This window comes from Hemiscyllium ocellatum, chromosome 12 (genome assembly GCF_020745735.1).
Source record: "Hemiscyllium ocellatum isolate sHemOce1 chromosome 12, sHemOce1.pat.X.cur, whole genome shotgun sequence".
Classification (NCBI taxonomy): Eukaryota; Metazoa; Chordata; class Chondrichthyes; order Orectolobiformes; family Hemiscylliidae; genus Hemiscyllium; species Hemiscyllium ocellatum.
The window spans coordinates 85697367-85724665 of NC_083412.1; the positions used below are offsets into that span (position 1 = coordinate 85697367).

A 27299-nucleotide genomic window follows, 5' to 3' on the forward strand; every position below is an offset into this window, starting at 1 on the left:
TCCTTGTGCTTATTTGCAGACGATGGATACGATGTTCTATAACAGCTATGAGGAGTAGGTACGTCCTTGCATTGATCTTATCAACTCGCTGAGAAGATTGGGTGTGGACAAGGATCTGGCTCTTCCAGCCATCACTGTGATTGGAGACCAGAGCTCTGGGAAGAGCTCAGTATTGGAAGCACTGTCTGGGGTGTCACTACCCAGAGGGAGTGGTAAGGTAACAGCAATGAACAACATCAATCTAGTGCCTGTAATGTACTAAATATCTCAAGGAATGTTATTTAAAATAATTTGAGACTGAGCAGCATAAGAGAGCAGTAATACATGAACTTAGGAGTGAGAATATGAGGAGATTTTGAGGAAGGGAAGATTGAAAGTGAGGTGAAGGATAGGTTTAAGGAAGGGTTTCTAGATTTAAGGCCTCAGCAGCTGAAGATACAGCTATTAAACAATTAGAATCAGGGATATTCAAACAGCCACAATTAGGGGAATGTGGTTATCCCCAATTCTATAAGGCTGGAGGAGATTGCAGAGACAGAGGACAAGGCTCCAGAGAGACTTGAAAATGAAGATAAACATTTTCAACTTGGGGCATTTTTCATGGGAAGCCAGTGTGGGCCAGTAACGACAGGGGTGATGGGTGAACAGGATTCAGTGTGAGCCAGGAGAGGTTGAATGAGTGGAAGGTAGGTAGTCAATCAGAGTGCTTTGGACTAGACAAATCTCAAAGTGAAAAAGACATAGATAAGGGAGTTAGCAGCAGAAACAAAGTTGAACATTGACACAGAGGTCATAGAATCCTTGCAGTGCAGAAGCATACAGAAGAATCCCTAAATTGAGTCCACACTGACCCTCCAAAGGGTATCCCACCCAGAACCATCCCCCTGCCCTATCCCTGTAATGCTGCATTACCCATGGCCAATCCCCCCTAAGCTGCACATCTTTGGATTGTGGGAGGAAACCAGAGCACCTGGTCAAAATCCACACAGACAAGGGGAGAGTGTCCAAACTCCTCATAAATAGTCAGCTGAGTGTGGAATTGAACCTGGGTCCCTAGCACTGTCAGGCAGTAGTGTGAACCATTGAGGCAGGTCAATGCAGATGCTCTTGGTGACGACTTGGATGTATTGTTAGAAGCTCAGCTTGGAATCCAAGCATTGGAACACCAACTTGAGGAAGTTTGGATTAGATTAGATTACTTACAGTGTGGAAACAGGCCTTCGGCCCAACAAGTCCACACCGACCCGCCGAAGCGCAACCCACCCATACCCCTACATTTACCCCTTACCTAACACTACGGGCAATTTAGCATGGCCAACTCACCTGACCCGCACATCTTTGGACTGTGGGAGGAAACTGGAGCACCCGGAGGAAACCCACGCAGACACGGGGAGAACGTGCAAATTCCACACAGTCAGTCGCCTGAGGCGGGAACTGAACCCGGGTCTCAGGTGCTGTGAGGCAACAGTGCTAACCACTGTGCCACCGTGTCGCCCTAGCTTCTGCTCAGGAATAACCCTGGGGGAAGAATGAGCTGCACTGTATCTGTACTCATCCTCAGTCAGGGGCTTGAGTAACCGAGTCAACAGCCTTGGTTGGAGAAGGTGACCTCTATCTCCTGGCAGCTACTCTTGCAATGCATCCAGCCCTTGAAACAAACTAAAATCCCTATAGGTGTCAAGAATCATGGCAGCTTCCACAAGACTTGGCACAAACCTCTAAGACGTGGTAGTGATAATACAGTTGACTTGGACATCAACAAAGTTTATCCCTTAATGAGTTCCACCCTGTTCCAGTATAACATGACATATGTACAGTCTATAGCATCCTGCCCCCATTGGTGACGTCCATTACCCGAGCCGCAGCATTGACGTGGTCACAGGTTGCATCAGTGAATATGGGTCGGGGATCGAGAGATTCCACGGACAGTCCCTGTTGATTATGAGAAAGTTCAGAGCAACTTTCACTTTGACAGACACCAGGCTAGAATGCCCCCCCATCCCAAACCCCTTCAGATGGAATATTCTGCTCCCACAGATGTCACAGTTCCGTGATGGTGTCCCAGAGCATCCTTATTCTGTGGAGGCATTGTGCCTCCATCATTTGGAGGGACTTGCATTGAGGGTGAAGCACTCTGCGCCTCCTGAACTTCCTCTGCATCCTGATCAGATCTCTTTATGTGGAGGCTGTTTGGCGTTCCCCCCGAGGTTGCTCCTGATCCTGCGCTTGCTGGTGATTTTCAGTCTCCTCGTGTTCTGTGTGCCAGTTTTGTATCGAGGCAACAGTGATCATAATATCTGCTGTTGCTGAATCCACTCAGGATGTGTGCAATGACCATACATGAGGAAAGCACATTATTCCTTGGTTTCCTAGCTTTACTCCAAAGGCAGTGAAATTAACCGGGGTTGAACATTATTAAAGCTTTTCGATGTGGAAAACTACTTTTCGTTCAGCGCTTTTTTCTCTTGTTATTTGCCAAAGGAGAATTTTTCTTAGGTTGGGGCTGTTCTTCACTTTATAAATAGCATTTTAAAAAATTGGATCAGTAACAGCTTCTTGTGTTTTTCTGTATTGGAGAGAAAGGTAATAGTCACTTTTCCAGGACAGCTTTGCAGCTTTTAGATTGGTGTAGTTGAAACATCTGCTTTAAACTGAGGTAGACTGCAGGACCATTGTTAGAAAAATAATTTTTCACAACTGGCTCAGCGCATTCACCATTTCAGCCTTTTGTGCACACTTCCAGCTATCCAGACCAACCTTCAATGCCTTCCTGCTGCCACCAAGTAGGCTGTGGTTTAATATCTGTTAGTCCACATCACATGCTGTAGGTAGTTATGTTCTGTTGAGTCATAAAACATTATTTTCGACATTAAGACTGTGACATTGCAGACTTACACAGATTAGGTTGGGTCTATGATTATTGTTGTTACTGTTCATCACAAACAATCTCCCCACTCCAATACATAAATAGAGTGACTGAAGGTGAGGCAGGTACCTTTTATACAGGAATGTCAAATGTCATGCCAATGTCTTAAACTTACAGGCTTGTTAGATGTAGAATCAGAGGTGTGACAAGTTGCTATAACAATTCAATTCTTTCTTTCAATTTTATTATCAGCCTTTAGCTGCTGGACCAGAATTCCTGAGGAATATTCTTTCGGAATAGCAGTCGGCCATGTTGTCTCTTGAGCCCTTTTGATTGTTCTGTTAGGTTATGACTGAATCACAAATGCCCATTCCCACCTTGGTTCCATTCTCTCTATGACATTACCAAACAAAGGTTGACCAATCTTGGCAACTTTTCACTCAACTTTTGAGTCACTGAGTACTTCCTAAAACATTCCTGAACAACCAAGCTCTCATTTTGGCAATTTGGCCCAACAAGTCTACACTGGCCATCTGAAAATATCCCATCCAGACACATCCACATTGCTATACTTTTCCTCTGACTAATGCACCTAACCTACACATCCCTGAACACTCTAGGCAATTTCACCTAACCTGCACATCTTTGGATCGTGAGAGGAAACCCACGCAGATATGGGGAGAATGTGTAAAGTCCTCACTTGGCTCCCTGGCATTGTGAGGCAGCAGTGCTAACCACTGAGCCACCGTGCAGCCCAGTTAATGATATGTCTCCAACTCATTCACCAGAGGAAACTGTTAAATCACCCCCAGTCAAGGAATCTCTACAATGAGGAAAGAGGCCAATTGGCCCATCCAGTCTGCACTGACCCTCCAAAGAGCATTTCACCCAGGCCCCAGATTTACCAAAGCTAATCCAACTAACCTGCACACCATGCACTCAAGGGGAGAGCATGCAAACTCCACACAGTCAGTCACCCAAGGCTGGGTTCAAACCTGGGTCCCTAGGCATATAAGGTAGCAGTGCTAACCACTGAGCCACATCGGCTGCCACAAAGGTTTCTCCACTAAATCCTTTTGATCCTTCCTCTGTAATTCTAAACAATCAGTGAGATTTCATTTGTTGTTTCTGCACAATTTTATGACTTAGATCACAAGATCAATGTGACTCCCCACCAGTCCCCTTTGAAGTTGTGGATGGCCTGCAGTTAATCGTTCATGGTCGCCATCATACTGAGATCCAACCAATTTTTCTTGGCTCATTTAAATGTGGTCTGTACTTTGCACTTACCTGCCAGTATCATGTGACTGTAATTCACTTGAAATGATGTGGTCCTTTCCATTATTTCACACCAGGTATTGTTACCCGGTGTCCTCTTGAATTGAAGCTGAAGAAAGCCAAAAAGGACAACGTGTGGAAGGGCCAACTGACTAATGGATCTCATGAATTGGACCTGACAGATCCATCAGACGTAGAGAAAGAAATCCGGGCAGGTACTGTAAAACTCAAATTCGTTGCTGGCTTTCACACTTCATGTTTTATATAAAAATAACAGTAATGTTTTAGAGGTTAAAGCGACAAAGTCTTTTGTTATCAGGAAAAAAAAATCAACAACAGAAGATGCTGAAAAGGCTTAGCAGATCAGGAAACATCTCCGCAGAGATTTAGAGTTCACTGGTGACAGAATTGTATTCAACTACAGACTGTAACCTCATGGCCAAACATGTCCCCCCTTCTGTCAAATCTGGTTCAATGAACTGTGCAGTATCAGGCAAAGCTATACATGAGACGTCAGCCTGATGAAGTGACAACACAAGATTACATTCATGCCAAACACTGGAAGGAGCATGCAATAGACAGAGCTGAATGAACGCTAAACAAAGCCCTTTGATCCACGAACAGTGGATAAGATGTAAGCTGAGCAGTCCAGCTGTATCCAATCATTAATGCTGATGGATAATTAAACAACTAAAAATACTTTGGTGCTGAACAAACAGCGGGCATGTACAATGTACAGTCAAGGTTGGAATTTGCACTTCAGTCTTTATTTGGCAATGAACTGAGGGGGTGGGGGAGAGAGGGGAAGGGGTAGGGTGGTGTCCTCCCTTGTGGAAGCTAGGATTGTTTAATGTATGCCAAATGTGTCATAACATCATCTGGATTAATAACACTATCTGGATTAACTTGACTTGATGGCAATCAAAATAGTCCATCGTTCTTATTCATCCCCCCTCCCAAAAGAGGTTTGCAAACGTTTCTATGTTCCTTTGTCACGACCCAAACCTTATGTGGAAAGGTGACCTCCTGATGTGGTAAATGTTTGCAATTCTCTGATTCTGTGATCACATCTCTCCAGCCCAGAACATCATGGCAGGTGAAGGATTGGGAATCAGTCAAGAATTAATCAGTCTGCAGATTGAATCTAGCAACGTTCCTGACCTGACGCTGATAGATCTACCAGGAATTGCCAGAGTAGCCATCGGGAACCAACCAGCAGATATTGGTGATCAGGTACGGAGCCAGACTTGTGGAAATATGAAGCATCCATTTTAATATTCAACATGTTCTTGTTCTCAGCAGATTGAAGAATCTCTTTAAGAATTAGATTTTCATTGTCTGGTGTGTTTCTATCTTAAATACAGCAAAGATCATTTCATCCATAGCTCTGACTAGCATCCCATATTCTGATCCTTCGAAACCTGAGCTCGTTCAACATTCTGCTGCTGTTATCTTAATTCACACCAGGTCACATTCAGCGATAAACTCTCCTCCTGCCAACCTCCAAGACTTAGGCGTCCAGGTGAATTGGCACCCTGTGTCTACTCTGTGTTCCTTTATCTCCAGTTGCATCATTGGCAGTTAGCGACGACTTCCTTCCATTCTGTGCAGCTTGCCATTGAGAAATGACAGTCTGCCTTTGGGAGTTGGAAGTCCCCTTAGCCTGTCCAGCCAGCCTTCCAGCACTGTGAGTGACATTGGGATTCACAATGCAACCAGGCAAGCAAAGAAGCACCATAACGTTTCTGTGCTAGAACATAGAACATAGAAAATACATCACAGAACAGGCCCTTCAGCCCACAATATTATGCCGAGGATTATTTCTAATCTAAAATAAAATAATTTAACCTGCGCACCCCTCAATTTACTGCTGTCCATGTGCATATTCAGCTGTTGCTTAAATGTCCCTAATGACTCTGCTTCCACCACCACCGCTGGCAAAGCATTCCATTCTACATAAAGAACCAACTCTGATGTCTCCTCTATGCCTTCCTTCTAATATCTTAAAACTATGACCCCTCGTGCCAGTCAATCTGCCCTGGGGAAAAGTCTCTGGCTATTGACTTTATCCATTCCTCTCATTATCTTGTATACCTCGATCAGGTCTTCTCTCTTCCTCCTTCTCTCCAGAGAGAAAAATCTGGGCTTAGTCAATCTCTCTTCGTAAGACAAGCCCTCCAGTCCAGACAGCATCCTGGTAAACCTTCTTTGCACCCTCTCCAAAGCCTCCGTATCTTTCTTATAATAGGCCAGCCAGAACTGGACACAATATTCCAAGTGTGGTCTCACCAGTGTAGAGCTGCAGCAAAACCTCATGGCTCTTAAACCTGATTTCCCATTAATAAAAGCCAAAACACCATATGCTTTCTTAATAACCCTATCCACTTGGGTGGTAACTTTGAGGGCTTTATGTACTTGAACACCAAGATCCCTCTGTTCCTCCACAATGCCAAGAATCCTGTCTTTAATCCTTTATTCAGCATTCAAACTTGACCTTCCAAAATGCATCACTTCACATTTATTCAGGTTGAACTCCATCTGCCATTTCTCAGCCCAACTCTGCATCCTATCTTTGTCGCACTGCAGCCTGCAATAGCCCTTGATACTGTCAACAGCACCTCCAATCTTTGTGTCATTGGCAAATTTACTAACCCATCCCTCAACCTCCTCATCCAAGCCATTTATAAAAACTACAAAGAGCAGAGGCCCAAGAACAGAGCCCTGTCGGACACCATTGACCACTGACCTTCAGGCAGAATACTTTCCATCTACAACCACTCTCTGCCTTCTGTCAATGAAACAATTCTGAATCCAGAGAGCCCAAATCTCCCTATATCCCATACTTCCTGACTGTATGAATGAGCCTACCATGGGGAACCTTATCAAATGCCTTTCTGAAGTCCATATACACCACATCCACTGCTCGACCTTTGTCAACCTGTCTCGTCACATCCTCAAAGAACTCAATAAATTTTGTGAGGCATGATCTGCCCCTTTCTAAGCCATGCTGACTGCCTTTAATCATGCTATGCTTTTCCCAATAGTGATAAGTCCTATCCCTTAGAATTTTTTCCAAAACCTTGCTGACCACAGAAGTAAGACTGACTGGTCAGTAATTGCCAGGGATTTCCCTATTCCCCTTCTTGAAAAGAGGAACAACATTCACCTTCCTCCAATCCTCCGGTATGACTCCCGTGGAGAGTAAGGAAGCAGAGATCTTCGCCAGCGGCTTAGCAACCTCCTTTCTCACTTCCTGGAGCAACCTGGGATAAATCTGGCCTGCCCCTGAGGACTTATCAATCTTAATATCAATGTTTTGCCAAACTTTCCAGCACATCAACTTCATCAATCTTGATCTGTCCAAGCCTGTTTCCCAGTTCCTCAAAGTTCTCATTCACAACAAGGTCCCTTTCCTGAGTGAAAACTGAAGCAAAAAACTAATTTAGTTCTTTCCCTATCTGCGCAGACTCCACGCACAATTTCCCTACACTATCTGTGACTGGCCCTACCTTCTCCCTGATCATTCTCTTATTCCTCACGTATGAATAAAATGCCTTTGGATTCTCCCTAATCCTTCCTGCCAAGCCTTTCTCATACCCCCTCCTGGCTCTCCTCAGTCCATTTCTGAGCTCCTTTCTAGTAAGCCTGTAATCCTCAAAAGCTATGCTAGGACCTTGCTTCCTCCACCTTATGTAAGCTGCCTTCTTCTTTTTGACGAGAAGCTCTTCTGTTCTCACTCGCAATCACTCATAACAACTGCTCCTTAAACAGTCTCCACACGTCTGCAGTGCTCCTCCGAGTCTGTACTTCCCAACTCCTGAATCATAGCGTTGTAATTTCCTTTCTAAACCTTGGAACATCTCGCAACCATTCCTGCCCCTGTGAAACCCATGTTCCTGTTATGGCCATAACATCATAGTCCCAAGTACTGATCCATGCTCTAAGTTGATCACTCTTATTCACCGGAATGCTAAGTACTGGGCTAATGCTAAGATTCTTGGTAGTGTAGATGAGCAGAGAGATCTCTGTGTCCATGTACACAGATCCTTGAAAGTTGCCACCCAGGTTGACAAGGTTGTTAAGAAGGCATACAGTGTTTTAGCTTTTATTAATAGAGGGATCCAGTTCCAGAACCATGAGGTTTATGCTACAGCTATACACAACTCTGGTGTGGCCGCCAGTTCTGGTCACCACATTATAAGAAGGATGTGGAATCTTTGGAAAGGTTGCAGAGGAGATTTATTAGGATATTGCCTGGTATGGAGGGAAGGTCTTATGAGGAAAGGCTGAGGGACTTGAGGCTGTTTTCGTTAGAGAGAAGAAGGTTGAGAGGTGACTTAATAGAGACATATAAGATAATCAGAGGGTTAGATAGGGTGGACAGGGAGAGCCTTTTTCCAAGTATGGTGACGGCGAGCATGAGGGGGCATAGCTTTAAATTGAGGGGTAATAGATATAAGACAGATGTCAGAGGTAGTTTCTTTACTCAGAGAGTAGTAAGGGTATGGAATGCTTTGCCTGCAACGGTAGTAGATTTGCCAACTTTAAGTACATTTAAGTCGTCATTGGACAAGCATATGGACGTACATGGAATAGTGTAGGTTAAATGGGCTTCAGATTAGTATGACAGGTCGGTGCAACATTGAGGGCCGAAGGGCCTGTATTGTGCTGTAATGTTCTATGTTCTATTAAGTAACACCAGCAGCAAGTGATAGGCAGAGCTAAACAAGTCCACAACCAGTGGATCAGTTCTAAGATTCACAGTCCTTCTACATTCAGTTGTGAATGGTGGTGAACAATTAAATAATTCACCTGAGGAGGAGGCCCTATGACCAACACCATTGGTCAATGGTGGGGGAGCCCGGCAAAAAATAAGGCTGAAGCATTTGCAGCAATCCTCAGCCAAAGATGTTGAATGAATGCTCCCCCACTCATTTCCATAGAAATGGACCCGTGGAAATCACCCATTAGACATTTGTAAGCTTATGTCACACAGTGTGTTTATGGTTGTGCAGTGTTACCGTGAATGACTTCATAAGCCAGAGGTGATTTATGCAAATCCCAGCCTGGCAAATTCTGACATCAACTTCACTAAATCTGAAAAGTTTTGCATTTATACTAAAATTAAGTTTGTAAATTGCCTGGGAGTATTTTTGAAAACTCTGGCATACAATTCACCCAGGCGCTGCGGGATTGTTTAATGGTTAGAAAGTCCTCCTGGACCTATTTGACCTCCGCTCCAGACTCTTGCAAATTATTTCATGGCTGACAAAACTCCTCACCAGGAAAGTGAAGTCTGTAAACTCTTTTTCATCTGCAGTTGAACAAGGTTTGAGTGGGCTAGGAGAAAGCTTCACAATTGGAGAAAAATAAGAAGAAATTTGTCACACAGCGCAGTGAGACTATTTTCTCATCATGTGCAGGTATTCTAACCAAACCTGACCTGATTGACAAGGAACAGAGAGCAGCGTGGTGGATATTGTACAGAACCTCGTCGTGGAGCTGAAGAAGGGTTACATTATTGTCAAGTGCCGTGGACGACAAGAGATTAATGACCAACTGTCATTGAGTGAAGCAATAGAGAAAGAGAGAAGGTTTTTTGAAGACCGTGAGGACTACAGGTAAAACCAAAAACAATAAAGAACTTCTGTCATGTCAAGATCTTGAATTAAGTCTTATCTATAACCTCTCTGGCACCAAGGCCCTTAACTACCTCAACCCTGTGCACTCTAGTTGGAGGAGAACTAGCTGCATTCTGATTTTAAAACTCTTCTTGTCTTGAAATCCATGATGGGAAGCAACTGGTTTTTGAGTGGTGTGGACAAAGTCAGAAGTCACACAACAGCAGGAGGATTGCTGATACTGGAGATCAGAGTCGAGAGTGTGGTTCTGGAAAACCACAGCAGGTCAGGCAAGATACAAGGAGCAGGAGAGTCAGCATTAAATTCACTAAATCTGAAAAGTTTTGCATTTATACAAACATTAAGTTTGTAAATTGCCTGGGAGTATTTACTGCAAACTCTGGCATACGATTCACACAGGCGCTGGAGGATTATCGGTTTTATTTGGTTTTAATGGTTGGAAAATCCTCCTGGACCCATTTGACCTCAACCTCTTCATCAGGAAGGGCTTATGCCTGAAAAATTGATTCCCCTCCTCCTTGGATGCTGCCTGACCTGTTGTGCTTTTCCAGCACCACACTTTCGACCAGGTTATAGTTCACCTGACTTCACCTGATGAAGGAGCAGCACTCCAAAAGCTTTGTGATTTCAAACAAACCTTTTGGACCATAGCCTGATGTCGTGTGACTTCTGACTTTTTGTTCAAGTCCCTCCATGGCTTTAGTCCAATTTGTAAACTCCTCCTTGTAACCTCCTCCTGATTTTATTTGATTGGATTTAATTTATTATTGTCACATGTACCTAGGTATAGTGAAAATTTTTGTTTCGTGTCTAAATGAGTTTGTGCTTAGGGTAAACCTGAAAGTAGATTTAACAGAACATTGTTAGTAAACCTGTTAGATGTAGAATTGAGGTTTCGAAGAGCAGAACGATTGTAAGCTATGTAAGAATAAAATCTGTTGTAGACAGCTCGCAAAATGGTGCCACACTCTGCCACCATCTTGAATTGTCAGCCCTTGGCTCATAGCCCTTCAAACCCTTTGTGCTCATCTCATGCCAGCCTCTTAAGCATCCCAACACCTACTTCAATAATGGCCAAGCCTTCAGCTGCTGAGGACCTGAGCAACCACAACACGTAGAATCACAGGGCTGTCTTTTCTCAGAAGCCACAGATGGTGAGGGTAGGAGGCAGGGAACATTCTCGTGAGCCCAACGGCTACTCTGCACCAACCTACTGCTGCTGTTGTTACTTGTTTCAAAGCAGGACGTCAGCCCTTTTATTGGGGCAAAGTCAATTGAAGTTTTGGTTTATCTGCAATCACTGTATTGTGCTGTGAGCATCCACCTTTAAAATATTAGTATGAATGTTGTAATTTGATAGCACTGGTCTCTTGCATTGCTGTAAAAAGACGCCAGTTGTTGAAGTTTTTTGCCTTGCATTTCACAAGGGGAAAACCAGCATATACAATGCATGCTGTCGGTTGGCAAGTGGACTCTGATTTTTCTTGAACCGATTTAGAATTGTCAATCACACTTGCTTGCACAAGAAAATACACATATTAATACATGAGCACATTGCCCTTTGTAGATAGAAAGAAGATGGACACACACTGCACATGTTTGAACTCAACAAAAGAACTGGCACCCATTTGCAAGTTCTTTTTTCAAGGCAATGCCCTGATCTCTGAGTCTGACATGCCTCATTTAAAATTTAAACAAAGCCAGGCTGTTAATTGTCAGTCACCAGGCAATGCTTCTACCAGAGTATTCTCGCTCAATGTTCTCAAGAGTGCCAGGCAAAAACCTTGGACATGTTATGAAGGTGTAGAGGTTGTATACTTTTAAGAGAATTGAAAAGCTCGCAAGGGCTGCTTTACACAGAACACAGTGTTTTGAAAAAGGTAACAACGTAACACTTGGTCAAAACTAATAGTACAGCTGAGTTGGTATGGAACACAAAAACAAATCCAAATTTGGTCCATCAGTTTAAATTATGCCCCAAGATACCAGAATCCAATCAAATTTGAATTTAGTATTTTGGTAATATTAAAACCAATGAAATGATCTGATGTTTTGGGGTATAAAACTGGGCACTTTAAACAGTTAGGGGAGAACTGCCAAGCCACCAACAAGTACAGACCGTCAGCAGAACAGCTCTCTGAGAGGCACCTGGCTGTAAGAAGTTTGCGCAGCAAAACATCGAAAAGACAACAGAGGAATTCTGCAGAGGAAGATACAAAGAGAAGATTCCACTGGCTTTGAAAGTTGAATTTTTTTTGTAAATCTTAATTGGGATTTTTTTATTGGACTAGTATTATAGAATGGGAGGTAAAAGATAGGTTTAAGGGAAATGAGTTGTAAATAGTTGATGGTTTTGATATTCTCTGTTGGACTTAAAGAATAAAGTTGTTAATTTTTATGTTAAATAATGACCACTGGGATAACTCTTTGCCTCTCAAATTTTAACAGGTTACAGCACAGGCTGAATCTTTTCTGTGTTGCTGGTTTAAATTAACAGAGGGGTGTTGTAACAGACAAAATCTGTCTTTCTTTCAGCAATACTTATTCCTATATATCCAGAGGACAATGGTGTTGAACCCTTGGTGACACCAATATATAGCTTCTTCCATTCTGAGCATTAATAATTCAGCAGTGCTCTTTTTTTGTCATTCAACCAACTTCATTTCCATTAAATGTTTGTCAAAATGACTAACCATATGGCTAATGCAGTTGTACAATTTCTTGCTCCTTAGACCTCTTTTGGATGATAAGAAGGCCACTGTCCCATGCTTGGCTGAAAGACTCACTACAGAGCTTGTCCAGCACATCCTGGTATGTTTGTTTGTGAAATGTTTTATAGTTCAACCATATCTACTTTTCCAGAGGTTAAATCAGTTACTTTCTTGTGGGATTTTGTCGAGAACTGATGTTGGACTGTAATCACTTTTTTTTTAAGGCAATCATTGCCTGATTTAGAAAAGGAAGTTGACGCGAAACTATCTGCAACAGCCAAAGAATTGGAAAGATATGAGAAAGGAGTTCCAGACACAGCCCATAGTAGAATGACTTTTATGATTCAGTTGGTCATGCTCCTATGGACTAAAAATGTTCAAAGCTGAAAATGTGTTGCTGGAAAAGCGCAGCAGGTCAGGCAGCATCCAATTGGATGCTGCCTGACCTGCTGCGCTTTTCCAGCAACACATTTTCAGCTCTGATCTCCAGCATCTGCAGACCTCACTTTCTCCTTAAAAATATTCAAACCCAACAATAAGACACTGCTATTGTGACTTCAGTGGTAGTGAGTCCTAATTAGCAATAGACCATATATAATGCCCTTAGTGATATTATCACTGGCCTATTAATCCAGAGACCCAGGTAACATCCAGGGACCTGGGTTCAAATCCCATCACAGCAGATGGTGGAAAATGCATTAAATAAAGATCTCAAACTAAGAGTATAATAATGGCCATGAGCTCTTTATCAATTGTTGGGAAACCCCATCTGGTTCACTAATGTCCCTTAGGGAAGGAAACTATCATCCTTCCCCGGTCTTACACGTGACTCCAGACTCACAGCAATGTGATTGACTCTTAATTGCCCTCAGGGTGGTTAGGGATGGGTAATAACTGTTGGCCCAGCCAGCAATCCCATGAATGAAAATAAATTTTAGTCGAGAACCCTGACAGGTAAAATCTGGCTAAATCTTCAAGGATTCCATATTTCGGCAAAACCTCTATCCACTCCGTCCAAGTTCAACAATTGTCTAAGAGAGGGTTAAACAAAGGGCAGGATCCCTACACCACAGGTTCCTTCATTTCTATCAATTAGGAGGACCTGGTGTAGTATTTGTGTTACCAGACTCTCACATAGCAGAAGTCCAGTCCATCTTAGAATTTCAGGTTGGGATTGTAGCCAGAATCCTCAAATGTAAAACCTATTTTAGTTTTAATTGTCAAACGCAGCTAAGTGTACATCCAAAGCTCATCCAGAAGCAAGAACTTGAGATCTCTGAACCTGTCTTCAAAATGGGACTTGACGTGGAACTTTCCATCTCAATGCGATGACCAGATGCGACTCATGATGGTGGTTCCAGTCATTGGCTTGGACATTAATGGGTATCCTGTAGGAATTGCAAACTGAAGAGTCAGTGGAGCCTGTGCAGTTCGATTCTAACAAGAGGATGGACCTCCATTGACCTCTTGACCATCACCTCCGGAACCCTGACTCCCCAGATCCTGTCTAATATGGGCCTAGCAGAGAGAAAAAAATCTGGGAAGTGTGCGAGGAAGTTCTGTTTTAATATTCATTCTGCAACCCCCCCTGCCATCCTCAGTCACTATAGAAACATATTTTATTCACCATGTTTCTCTACTACCTGCTGGAACTACAGGTTTTTCTAAATGGCTTCACCAACCACTGATTAACTCAAAGTGATTCTGCATTTAGTCAGAAAATAAACACAAACCTAACTCATCCACTCCCAATTCTGATCCAAAGCTATGAATAGCAATAAGTAATCCCTTAATTCACTGTCTTGTATTTTGTTATAGAAACTCAATGATTTTGGTCAAAACCTCAAGAGTTTATCTTCAGGAGAGGAACCTGATGATTGCATCAATGAGGAGAGGTTCTACACCAAAGTACGGAAGGAGGTTGAAAACTGGAAAACTCATCTTGATATCAATGTGAGTGCATCGAGGGAATATGTATGTTATTTCAATCCTAACAGAACTCTAACCAGGGCTTACTGATTGAAAACTGGGGAAAAATTGTTCTTGTCTAACCATGGGTTGGCTCCGTGCTCAGTGGTTAGCACTGTTGCCTCTCAGTCCCAGGTTCAATTCCCGCCTTGGGTGACTATCTGTGTGGAGTTTCACATTCTCCCCGTGTCTGCGTGGGTTTTCTCTGAGTGCTCCGATTTCCTCCCACAGTCCAAAAATGTGCAGTTCAGGTGAATTGGCCATGCTAAATTGTCCATAGTGTTAGGTGCATTAGTCAGTGGGAAATAATGGGTCTGTGTGGGTTACACTTCAGAGGGTTGGGGTGGACTAGTTGGGCTGAAGGGCCTGTTTCCACACTGTAGGTAATCTAATTTAATCCAATATCAGGCTGGACATTCTTTTCTCACATTCCCTCATAACTGTCTTTTCTCAACATCGCTATCACTCACAAAGGCACCTACATGCACAAACTTCCCCTTAATCACACATGTCATGTTTTCCTCTGATAGTTTAACGATAGGTTCTCCTTTCTGGTAACTTTTGTATTTTCCAGTCCGATTGACAGAAATCTGTGACTTACATTTTGGTTTGAGAGACGGTTCGCTCTCTGTGGATCGCAGTCTTGCTGTGGTGGAGAGGTTTGAGTGTCCTGGTGATCCTGAGACTGCCTGGAGGAATTCAATCCCTTCCCTACACACACACTCAACACAAGCCATGCGACGATCGGTGAGAGGGAACAGAATCCACTTCAGACCTGAAGTGGGCAATGAAGTTTAATTCAATTGCTTCGCTCTTGGACTAGGAAGAGGAGAGCATTTCAGCAGCTTTCTTCATGACTGAGCCATCCCCTTCAACATCCACTTTGCTCACTCCAAATGGGGAAGCGTCTAGGGAAGGAGCCCTAAATATAATCTGTTTCATCACCAGCCTGGCTGGAAAACAGCATCCAGGGTATTCATTGCCCTGCTGTCTGAAAACCAAAGTCAGATTCAATCTCAGAACCGGCAATATACAAGCCCTCATGAATAATGAGCAAAACAATTCTCCAGGACAAAGAGCTTGTGCACTTCAACATCAATATCACCGTCCTGCAGGAAACCAGAAGAGTGGACCAAGGGTGGTTAAAGGAAGGAGGTGGTTGTTACACCTTCTTCTCAAGAGGAAAACCCAAGAATCAGTCTAAGGTACATGGAATGGAATTCACTTTCAAACAAACTCTCAGAGCTCCCTGTTCGCATCCACAATTGTCTCCTGTCCCTCCATCTACAACTTGCTACAAACCAACCTGAAGGTGGCTTCTCCATCATCCTGGGCACCATATTCAGTAACTTCCCAAAGGGAGATAAAATATCCTCCTTTAGAGAATTCGCTCCCAAGGTTAGAAAGGACATCCAACACTGGAAAGGAAGGAGCAACTGGAAAGCAACTCCAATGGAAATCTCCTGCTCAGTAAACGTACAGAGCACCAGCTGATCATTGCCAACACACTTCCACCAAAATGACGTTTGTGGAGGCATCCATGCCCAAAGCAGTGACACATGACTGAATATGACATCATTCAATCCCAAGAGCAAAATGATGTTCTCCTTGCCAAAGCAATGATCAACATAGGGTAAAAAATGAGGTCTGCAGATGCTGGAGATCACAGTTGAAAATGCGTTGCTGGTTAAAGCACAGCAGGTCAGGCAGCATCCAAGGAACAGGAAATTCAACGTTTTGGGCATAAGCACTTCATCAGGAATGAGGAGAGGGTGGCAGGCAGGTTAAGATAAAAGGTAGGGAGGAGGGACTTGGGGAGGGGCGATGGAGATGTGATAGGTGGAAGGAGGTCAAGGTGAGGGTGATAGGCCGGAGTGGGGTGGGGGCGGAGAGGTTAGGAAGAAGATTGCAGTTAGGAGGGCGGTGCTGAGTTGAGGGAACCGACTGAGACAAGGTGGGGGGAGGGGAAATGAAGAAACTGGAGAAATCTGAGTTCATGCCTTGTGTTTGGAGGGTTCCTAGGGGGAAGATGAGGCGCTCCTCCTCCAGCCGTCGTGTTGTTATGTTCTGCCAGTGGAGGTGTCCAAGGACCTGCATGTCCTCGGTGGAGTGGGAGGGAGAGTTAAAGTGTTGAGCCACGGGGTGGTTGGGTTGGTTGGTCCGGGCGTCCCAGAGGTGTTCTCTGAAGCGTTCCGCAAGTAAGCGGCCCGTCTCCCCAATGTAGAGGAGGCCACATCGGGTGCAGCAGATGCAATAGATGATGTGTGTGGAGGTACAGGTGAACTTGTGGCGGATATGGAAGGATCCCTTGGGGCCTTGGAGGGATGTGAGGGAGGAGGTGTGGGCGCAAGTTTTACATTTCCTGCGGTTGCAGGGGAAGGTGCCGGGAGTGGAGGTTGGGTTGTTGGGGGGTGTGGACCTGACGAGGGAGTCACGAAGGGAGTGGTCTTTGCGGAACGCTGATAGGGGAGGGGAGGGAAATATATCCCTGGTGGTGGGGTCCGTTTGGAGGTGGCGGAAATGACGGCAGGTGATACGCTGTATACGGAGGTTGGTGGGGTGGTAGGTGAGAACCAGTGGGGTTCTGTCTTGGTGGCGGTTGGAGGGGCGGGGCTCAAGGGCGGAGGAGTGGGAAGTGGAGGAGATGCGGTGGAGGGCATCGTCGACCACGTTTGGGGGGAATCTGCGGTCCTTGAAGAAGGAGGCCATCTGGGCTGTGCGGTGTTGGAACTGGTCCTCCTGGGAGCAGATGCGGCAGAGACGAAGGAATTGGGAATATGGGATGGAGTTTTTACAGGGGGCAGGGTGGGAGGAGGTGTAGTCCAGATAGCTGTGGGAGTCAGTCAGTTTATAGTAGATGTCTGTGTTGAGTTGGTCGCCTGAGATAGAAATGGAAAGGTCTAGGAAGGGGAGGGAGGAGTCTGAGACAGTCCAGGTGAATTTGAGGTCGGGATGGAAGGTGTTGGTAAAGTTGATGAACTGTTTAACCTCCTCGTGGGAGCACGAGGCAGAGCCGATACAGTCATCGATGTAGCGGAGGAAAAGGTGGGGGGTGGTGCCAGTGTAGTTGCGGAAGATGGACTGTTCCACATATCCTACGAAGAGACAGGCATAGCTGGGGCCCATGCGGGTGCCCATGGCAACTCCTTTAGTTTGGAGGAAGTGGGAGGATTGAAAAGAGAAGTTATTCAGGGTGAGGACCAGTTCAGTCAGTCGAAGGAGGGTGCCAGTGGAAGGGTACTGGTTGGTGCGGCGGGAAAGGAAGAAGCGGAGGGCTTTGAGTCCTTCGTGATGGGGGATGGAGGTGTACAGGGACTGGATGTCCATCGTGAAAATAAGGCGTTGGGGACCGGGGAGGCGAAAATCCTGGAGGAGGTGGAGGGCATGGGTGGTGTCCCGAACGTAGGTGGGGAGTTCTTGGACTAAAGGGGACAGAACTGTGTCAAGGTATGCGGAGATGAGTTCGGTGGGGCAGGAGCAGGCTGAGACAATGGGTCGGCCGGGGCATTCAGGTTTGTGGATTTTGGGCAGGAGGTAGAAACGGGCGGTGCGGGGTTGTGGGACTATGAGGTTGGAGGCGGTGGATGGGAGATCCCCTGAGGTGATGAGGTTATGGATGGTTTGGGAGATGATGGTTTGGTGATGGGAGGTGGGGTCGTGTTCGAGGGGGCGATAAGAGGAGGTGTCCGCGAGTTGGCGTTTGGCCTCAGCGGTATAAAGGTCGGTGCGCCAAACTACTACCGCACCTCCCTTGTCTGCCGGTTTGATGGTGAGGTTGGGATTGGAGCGGAGGGAGTGGAGGGCTGCACGTTCTGAGGGTGAGAGGTTGGAGTGGGTAAGAGGGGTGGACAGGTTGAGTCGGTTAATGTCGCGGCGGCAGTTGGCTATAAATAGATCGAGGGCGGGTAAGAGGCCAGCACGGGGTGTCCAGGTGGATGGGGTGCATTGGAGGCGGGAGAAGGGGTCGTCAGAGGGTGGGCGGGAGTCTTGGTTGTGAAAGTAGGCGCGGAGGCGAAGGCGGCGGAAGAATTGTTCAATATCTCGCCGCGTGTTGAACTCATTGATCCGAGGGCGTAGGGGAATGAAGGTGAGGCCTCTGCTGAGGACTGATCTTTCATCCTCAGAGAGGGGGAGGTCTGGAGGGATGGTGAAAACACGGCAGGGCTGGGAGCTAGGACCTGGTGTGGGACTGGAGCTGGGAGTGGGGGCGGGGTTAGGGGCGGAGACAGAGATCAATGTAGGGGCGGAGTTAGACGTGGTGACGTTGCTCGGTGTGGGGTTGATAAAAGGTAGGGAGGAGGGACTTGGGGGAGGGGCGATGGGAATGATCAACATAGGCCATCAGCTCATCTGCTCCTCAATGTCCATCAAATGCAATCAGAAGCAGCTGAAGATGAAGAAATAGTTCAAAATAAAGCTCAATACTGAGTGACTTCAAGAGCCAAGCAGACTAGCAAACTTCTAAAATTGCAAATTGAGTAGAAGAAATCCAGAAAGAGCTGAAGACAGACATCATCTCATGCTGTGAAGAAACCATTGGCTACAATACCCAGAAACACCAAGACTGGTTCAATGAGAATGACTGTCATCAAAGACCTCATCAATGAGATGTGGTCGGCATGGATGAGTTGGACTGAAGGGTCTATTTCCATGCTGTATATCTCTATAACTCTATGGTTCTAAGATGAAAGCTTCCTATGTCTGGGAATACAACACCAACGAGTCAAGAGGGGAATTTGCCAAACAGCAAGGACATTGTTGTTACAAAGAAGAGCAAGAAAACCAAGAGGCAATGATGGGGTGAGTAAGTCAAGAAACTGAGACACCTTGCTGATAAACATGACATCAAGAATTTCTTCAGTGCCATCAAGGCTCTTGGCCTCAAATTGGTGCCGAGTAAAGAAAGACAGAGAAAACATCAGCATCCAATGGAGACAGCTCTGAAAAGGGATGTTTAAGACATGTTTGAGGAAATCCCCCAACACCCCGCATCAAATATGATCTGCCGCTCCTGTCTTGTCTGGCAGAAGTTGAAGCCTCCGAGGGCACATGAGGAATGGAAAGGAGTAGATGGGATTCCAGTGAGATTTTCAAACTTATAGGAGCAAAACGCAGCCATCATCCCCATCAACTGTTTGTGAAAATCTGTGACAAAGAAGAAATCCCTACCCATCTCAGAGATGCTGCCATTGCTGCTGTCTTCCAGGAAGTAGGCTAAGTGGCTTGTGGGAACTACTAAGGGATCTTCCTGCTCTCCATCTTTGGGAAGATCATTGCCCAAATCCTCACTTGGCAACTTCTCCCCATCTAAGGAAATCCTTCCTGACAGTCAGTGTGGCCAAACCCGTAGAACTATGGACATGATTTTCACTGCTCGGCAACTCCAAGAAAAGTGCCAGGAACCACACTGTTCTGTATACAATGACCACACCACTGTTTACGAGACATTACTATGCCTTTCAGGGTTTTGTACATAACAACATAACGCACATCCACAAGAATGCAACCTATAGGAGCAGGAGTACACAATATGGCCCAATTAATTTGCTCTGCCATTTAAATAGAACATGACTGATCTTCAGATTCCATTCCACTTCATGGAAGAAATATCCCTTAAAGACCAAAAACAAAAAATGTATTTAAGATGTATTTAATTCTGGGAGATATAAAATTCCATAGATTCCCAACTCTTTGAGTAAGAAAATTTCTCCTCATTTCAGAACTTAATGATTGGCGTTTTATCCTGAGACTGAGTCCCAGTGTTTTTGATACTCTGACCAGTGAAAACTTCTTTATTTGATAATAGATGCGAGAAGTCTTGATTAGATTTGTTGCCACCAATCCTTCTTTCTGGTATTATTCAAAGTTACTAATATCATGTGGGGAAAGACGGCTACACAAAGTCTTTAATTCAATCAGAAATGTGTTCAATTTTGACAAAGAGAGTAGGTTTTTTATATAATAATGAATAGCTACTTACATCTGAGATCACAACAGCCTCTTTTAAAACCATGACTTGGAGATGCCAGTGTTGGACTGGGGTGTACAAAGTTAAAAATCATCCAACACCAGGTTATGGTCCAACAGGTTTAATTGGAAGCACACTAGCTTTCGGAGCGACGCTCCTTCATCAGGTGATTGTGACAATCACCTGATGAAGGAGCGTCGCTCCGAAAGCTAGTGTGCTTCCAATTAAACCTGTTGGACCATAACCTGGTGTTGTGTGATTTTTAATCTTTTAAAACCAATTCTCTGGATGGCGGCGACCCAGCAAGACTGAGTCCACAGTGCTCTACCCAAAACTTGGGAAAAGTGGGCTATCCACCCCCACCACACTCACTAAACCATTTATAATAGTTGTTAACCTTAAATAGTTACCTATTAGTACATTTAAATAGTCTAATACTAGCTGGAAAATGAGTAAAGGGAAGGGAACAGGCGGCTCTAAGAAAGCAGGGACCCCTCCCCCACCCTCTCCCTCTTCAGCTGCAACAAAGGTGTCTTCAGCTACTTCAGGAGATTTACCAATGAAGATGAGCTTTGAGGAGATGTTTGCCAGGTGGGAGGCGAAGATTGATGCTTTTATCGATGAGTCTCGGCAGAGCAGAGAAGCACTATCAGCCGAGCTGCAGAAGCAGGGCAGAGACATTCAGGAATTGGAGTGCCGAGTCAGAGAGGTGGAGTCGAAGGCCGCAGCCTCAGAGACTGCGATAAAATCGGCAGCCGACCACATCCGTTTTCTCGAGAACCGAGTCCAGAACCTAGAAAACCACATTGATGACCTCGAAAATCGATGTCGTAGGAAAAATATTCGGTTGTTGGGCCTTCCCGAGCAGGAAGAGGGAGGCCAGCTGACAGCATTCTTAGAGCAGTGGCTGCCACAATTTTTAAAACTGCAGGCTGGATCAGACCGGGTAAGGGTAGAATGGGCCTACCGGATCACAGTACGTGGGCCCGGCTCAACCCAGCGCCCACGCCCGGTCCTGTTCCAGCTGCAGAGCTATAGGGAGAGGCAGATGCTCCTGGAAGCCTCAAGAAATCTGGGAAAAGATCCCCAAGCTATGACCCACAAAGGATCCAGGATCATGCTGTTCCAGGACTTCTCCCCAGCTTTGGTCCGAAAGAGGAAGGCATTCGATGAGGCAAAGAAGCGTTTAAGGGACTTAAATATCCAGTACTCCTTACGATATCCAGCGACGCTACGCCTTAGCCACGAAGGATCCATATATAACTTCGGATCACCGGAGAAGGCTAAGGAATTCTTGGACTCTCTTAAATAAGCTGTAAGAGATTGTGGACGCTGGTCTGCCTTTCCCATTATTTTGGTTTACATCCCTTCATCTTTTCTTATCTTTCCCCCTATGTGTGTATGTATATATATATATGTTGGGGCGTTTGGTTAATGTTGATGGGGGGAGGTGGTTACCTTATTCTATTTTACTTCTGTTTTTAGGAGCGGGGTTGTTTTTCTTTCCCCTGTTATTTTGTGGTATTATATTTAAGTATTACGTGTTGAGATTGTAATCTTATAGTTATATATGGTATTAATATTCCCAAATATATTTAGATGTGGGTGTGGGTGGGGGTGGGGTGTTCACTGTTAACTCTAGCTTTATATTATATTTGAATTCTCCTCATTTTATTGAGGAACACCTGGGTCAAGGGTGGGGCACTGGTTGGAAGAGGGTAAGATGGACTGTGGGAGAGGAAGTGACGCTCCCTGGGAACAAGGGAGAAAATCTCCAATTCGGAATGTTTTATATTTTTTATACTTAGAAAGAGTTTTTTGTTATATTGTTTTGAGTGTATCAGAGAATCTTTACTTTTGTAAATCTTGTATGCTCCATGCTCGGGATGTTCTAGATAGGGTTTCCCCTCCCGAGGGGTCTCGGATCTGTCCAGATGATTATGGCTGAACAGTCGGTTAAGTGGTGCACCTGGAATGTCAGGGGGAGTAATTCGCCAGTTAAAAGGAAGAAAATATTATCAAATCTTAAGAAGGAGAGAGTTGATATAGCTCTCCTACAGGAGACACACCTGTCGGATAAAGAACACTTAAAATTACGACAGGGCGGATTTGATCAGGCCTTTTTTTCCTCTTTTAATTCAAAAAGCAGGGGAGTCGTTATCCTTGTCCGGAAGAACTTCCCTTTGAAAATTCTAAATCAGATAAAAGACGAATCTGGACGATATATTTTGATTAAAGCCCTCATAAATGGAGAGGAATATGGGATCTTAAATGTATACTGCCCCCCGGCACACCCCTTTAAATTCATAACGGAAGCTTTTTCAAAACTGATGGCCTTTGGTGCCCGTCATACAATTATAGGGGGAGACTTTAATTGTATTATGGATCCGGAAATAGACAGGATTCCCAAGAGTGCCGCTGGAGTATCTCCCAGATCTAGACAACTGGCGGACCTGAATAAAGAATTAGGATTGGTAGATGTATGGAGATGTCTCCATCCACAGGGTAGAGATTTTTCTTTCTACTCTAATCCACATAAATGTCACACAAGAATTGATATGTTTTTTGCCCCATCGATTTTTCTAAACTCTATAGCAACCTGTAAAATAGGTACTATAGCAATCTCTGACCATGCCGCTGTATACATGGAAACTAAGGTAAAGAACAATGGGACATCTGCTCGGCATTGGCGTATGGACCCCTTCCTGATAAAAGATAGCAAATTTTTAAAGTACTTCTCCCAAGAACTTAAAACTTTTTTAGAAATTAATACTGGTACGGCTAGCAATCCGTCAATGATGTGGGAGACCATCAAAGCTTATGCACGAGGTTTGATCATCTCCTATTCAGCGACCCAGAGGAAAATGAAGGGAGAGCAACAGCGTCTGCTCGAAGCTCGCCTAAAAGCAGCCGAAACAGCATACGCTGATAGACCTTCTATCACAAAATTGCAGAGGATTACAGCTCTTAGGACAGCTTTAAACACCGCGCTTACTCAAACGGCTAAAAGGGAAATATTATTTGCGAAACAAAGATTATATGAATATGGCGACAAACCGGGTAGATACTTAGCATTTCTTGCAAAGAAAAAGAAAGCCCCTCAAACTATTCCGACCATCAAGGAAAGTACAGGTACCCTGACACATGATCATAAAAAGATCAATGCGACCTTTAAAGAATTTTATTCTGAACTATATAGATCGCAGGATTGTGAAGATAGGATTAGGAGGATGCAGTCATTTTTTTAAAATTTGACCTTCCCGGGCCTGACTCCGGAACAGGTGTCGGCCCTAAATACCCCTTTAACAGTCCAAGAAATACTTGAGGCAATTAGGCAACTTCAAAGCGGAAAAGCACCGGGCCCGGATGGTTTTCAAGCTGAATTCTATAAAGAATTTACAGGAATATTGGTTGACCCACTTATGGATATGTATAATTTTGCGCATAGTCAGGTCTGTGTCCCGCCCACGCTGAAAGAAGCAAATATTTCTCTTATCCTCAAAAAAGGAAAAGACCCAGAAGATTGTGCATCTTACAGACCAATATCCTTACTAAATGTAGACTTTAAAATTCTCTCAAAAATGTTAGCACTAAGACTAGAAAGGGTACTGCCATATATTATAAAGGAGGACCAGACGGGATTTATTAAGGGCCGCAGATCATCCAATAATATCAGAAGGGTCTTGAATATGATCCAAGCCTGTCATCAGGGAAAGATACCAGGAGTAGTAATTTCATTGGATGCGGAAAAGGCATTTGATAGGGTTGAATGGTCATATTTATTTTACACATTGGAAAGATTTGGCGTTGGACAGGTGTTTACCAAATGGGTTTCAGCATTGTATAATGACCCCAAAGCAGCTGTTATTACTAATGGGTTAAGATCGGATGGCTTCAGTGTGGGTAGGGGCTGCCGTCAAGGATGTCCTCTCTCACCATTGTTGTTTACACTGATAATCGAACCATTAGCAGAAGCCATCCGGACTGATCCTAATATAATGGCCCCGAGGATTGGTACAGGTAAACACAAAATTACCCTCTATGCAGATGACATTCTCTTATTCCTTAGTAATCCTTTAATGTCAGTGCCTCGTCTAATTCAAGTTATTAATACATTTAGTGCATTCTCAGGCTATAAAATTAATTTTTCAAAATCGGAAGCCATGCCAATGGGTGGTCTGGCTATGATACCCCACTTAATGGACGGATCCCCTTTTCCCTTCCGTTGGTCCCTGGAGGGCTTCTTATATTTAGGTATTTTTATCACGCCAGTATTTGATCAGCTGTATAGGGCTAATTTTGTACAATTAATGGAAAGGATAAGGCAGGACCTCCAGCGATGGAGAGACCTTCCGATTTCCTGGCTAGGGAGAATAGCATTAATTAAAATGAATGTTCTGCCCCGTCTCTTATATCCTATGAGAATGCTCCCGCTGATGCTGCCAAGGCTAGCCCTACATAAATTATATGGCTGGTTGGGCTCCTTTATTTGGAACCATAGACGGCCCCTTATTAAGCTGAAGAAGCTACAGCTTCCACAGGCAAGGGGAGGACTGGACTTCCCAGACTTTAGGAAATATCAGTTAAGCTCCCTACTAAGTTACATAGCTGATTGGGTTTCATCTGATCCACAATCAATTTGGCTGGATATCGAAGCCTCCCAAGTAAAATACCCACCTATTAACCTTTTATTTTCAGATAAGAGGAAAATCATTACAGACCACTGTAAAAATCCCATAATATTAAACACAATTAAGGCCTGGAATATAATGCGGCAAAATGAGGGTAACTCACATAAAACATCCCCCCATGCACCAATAGTAGGCGCATGGGGATTCCAACCGGGGATTACAGATGCCACCTTTAAACTCTGGAGATCCAGGGGCATCTCATGCTTAGGGGACCTATTTAAAGATGGGATCCTGATGTCCTTTGAGCAGCTGCGTCTGAAATTCGGAATACCTAATGGGGATCTCTTTCGATACTTCCAAGTTCGAGATTATATACAGAGGAAGACTACATTAATAGATAGTCTTTATAAATCAGACAGAGAACGTAATGTCTTACGACCAGCGGGGGCATCCTCCGTTAGTACTATATACCATTTGCTACATGAAGGAGTCTCAGGAGACATGGATGACCTGCTTAAAACATGGGAGCAGGACTTGGGGCTAGAAATCTCTGAGGATATGTGGAATGACATTTGGGAAAATGCTAGAAGAATTGCTATCTGTAACAGAACTCAGGCTATCCAACTAAAGATACTTCATAGGGCCCATATAGCTCCGGCTCGACTGGCAAAATTTAAGGCAGGAGCATCTCCAATGTGTCCCAAATGCAAAATAGAGGTGGGTACTCTTGTACATTGTCTGTGGACTTGTCAGAAAATCCGCAGATACTGGACTAAAGTGGCAAATACCCTGACAGAAATTTTAGGAACGGAAATTAGGGTGGACCCTGTATCTCTCCTTTTGGGCTTTTCGAACCTCTCATCTCTGGATATGCACGGGAAGAGACTATTTTCTATTCTCTCTTTCTGTGCAAGGAAAAATATTTTGGTGAACTGGGTGGCTGAGGGCCCCCCTGGACTTTCAAATTGGCACAGATTAATTATGGAATATATCCCCCTTGACTTCCTCACAAATATGGTGCACCGAAAGACTGAATTATTTTATAAAATATGGCAGCCCTTTTTGAATTATATAAATGCAGATATTTCGGCTATCCTAACAAGGGCTTTTATTTAGTGAAGATTTCAGACCGGGCTGCTCCGGGGCCCCTTGGGAGAGGAATCCTGCGCGAATACGGGTTTTATTATATTTGATGTTTATACGTTCCGAGCATGTAAGAGACTTAGGTATACACTCTGGTTAGTTATAGGTTAGATTAGTAGAAAGTTGAGTTTTTTTTTTCTTTCTTTTTTCGTTTCTTTTTTTTCTTTTTTTGTTTTCTTTCTTTCTCTTTTCTTTGTTAAATTATGACTATTGTATATATGATTTAATTGTACATCAATGTTTGTATTTGAGAGTTTTGTTTATTTTTGTAAATTTGCAAAAATGTTAAATTTCAATAAAAATATCTACAAAAAAAAACCAATTCTCTTGCCTATGTCCAGAGCAACTATATTGCTGCTACTGTATCACACAATGAAATATTAGTTGTCTGTGAAAATGTAATTTTCAATTTATTTATTTTCAATAACAGTCTTTGAGGTGATTCATAATAAAGTGATGGAATACGAGAAGGCCTACCGTGGATGGGAATTGCCTGGGTTCGTCAACTACAAAACGTTTGAGTCAATAGTGAAGCACAGATTGTTAAACTACAACGACCTGCCATTCAGACATTAAAGAAAGTTACTGGTGTGTCAACTGAAACATTATTCATCAAAGAATGAAATCCAAATCATTCTTCTCTAAGTACCAGAACAATCATCTTTTTTGATGATTGTTCCATCCTTGCACTAAATGATGCCCTTACCCCTTACCACTCCTCCTCAGTAATTAAACAATGCTAAGTGCATCCTGCTTTGTTCGGTGCTTTTTTTGAGTTGGTCATAACAGAAGATATTCATTCATTTTTTTCCCTACCTCTTGTACGAATAATTTCATCACCTAGAATTTTTTCAGAGTTATTCATTTCATGTGTAAGTGAATTGGATTCAGCTCATTGAATCTCCACTGGCCTTTACAGATATTACGTGAGAGTTTTCTTTTATTCATACTTGGGATGTAGACAGCTCAGCTCAACCTTAATTGTCCAATCCTTGAAAAGGTGATACTTGTTATATAAGTAGTGGGCATATGCTTCCCCTTTAAGAGAGCATGGTTAATAAACTGGCAGACTCCAAAATGAGTTTGCAAGAG

The 27299-nt window shown here is 44.0% G+C and overlaps 1 pseudogene; it reads left to right on the forward strand.

Annotated features, from left to right (window-relative positions):
- The first annotated feature begins 22 nt into the window (after positions 1-22).
- LOC132820622 (interferon-induced GTP-binding protein Mx-like) lies at positions 23-26830 on the forward strand (annotated as a pseudogene).
- The last annotated feature ends 469 nt before the right edge of the window (positions 26831-27299 follow it).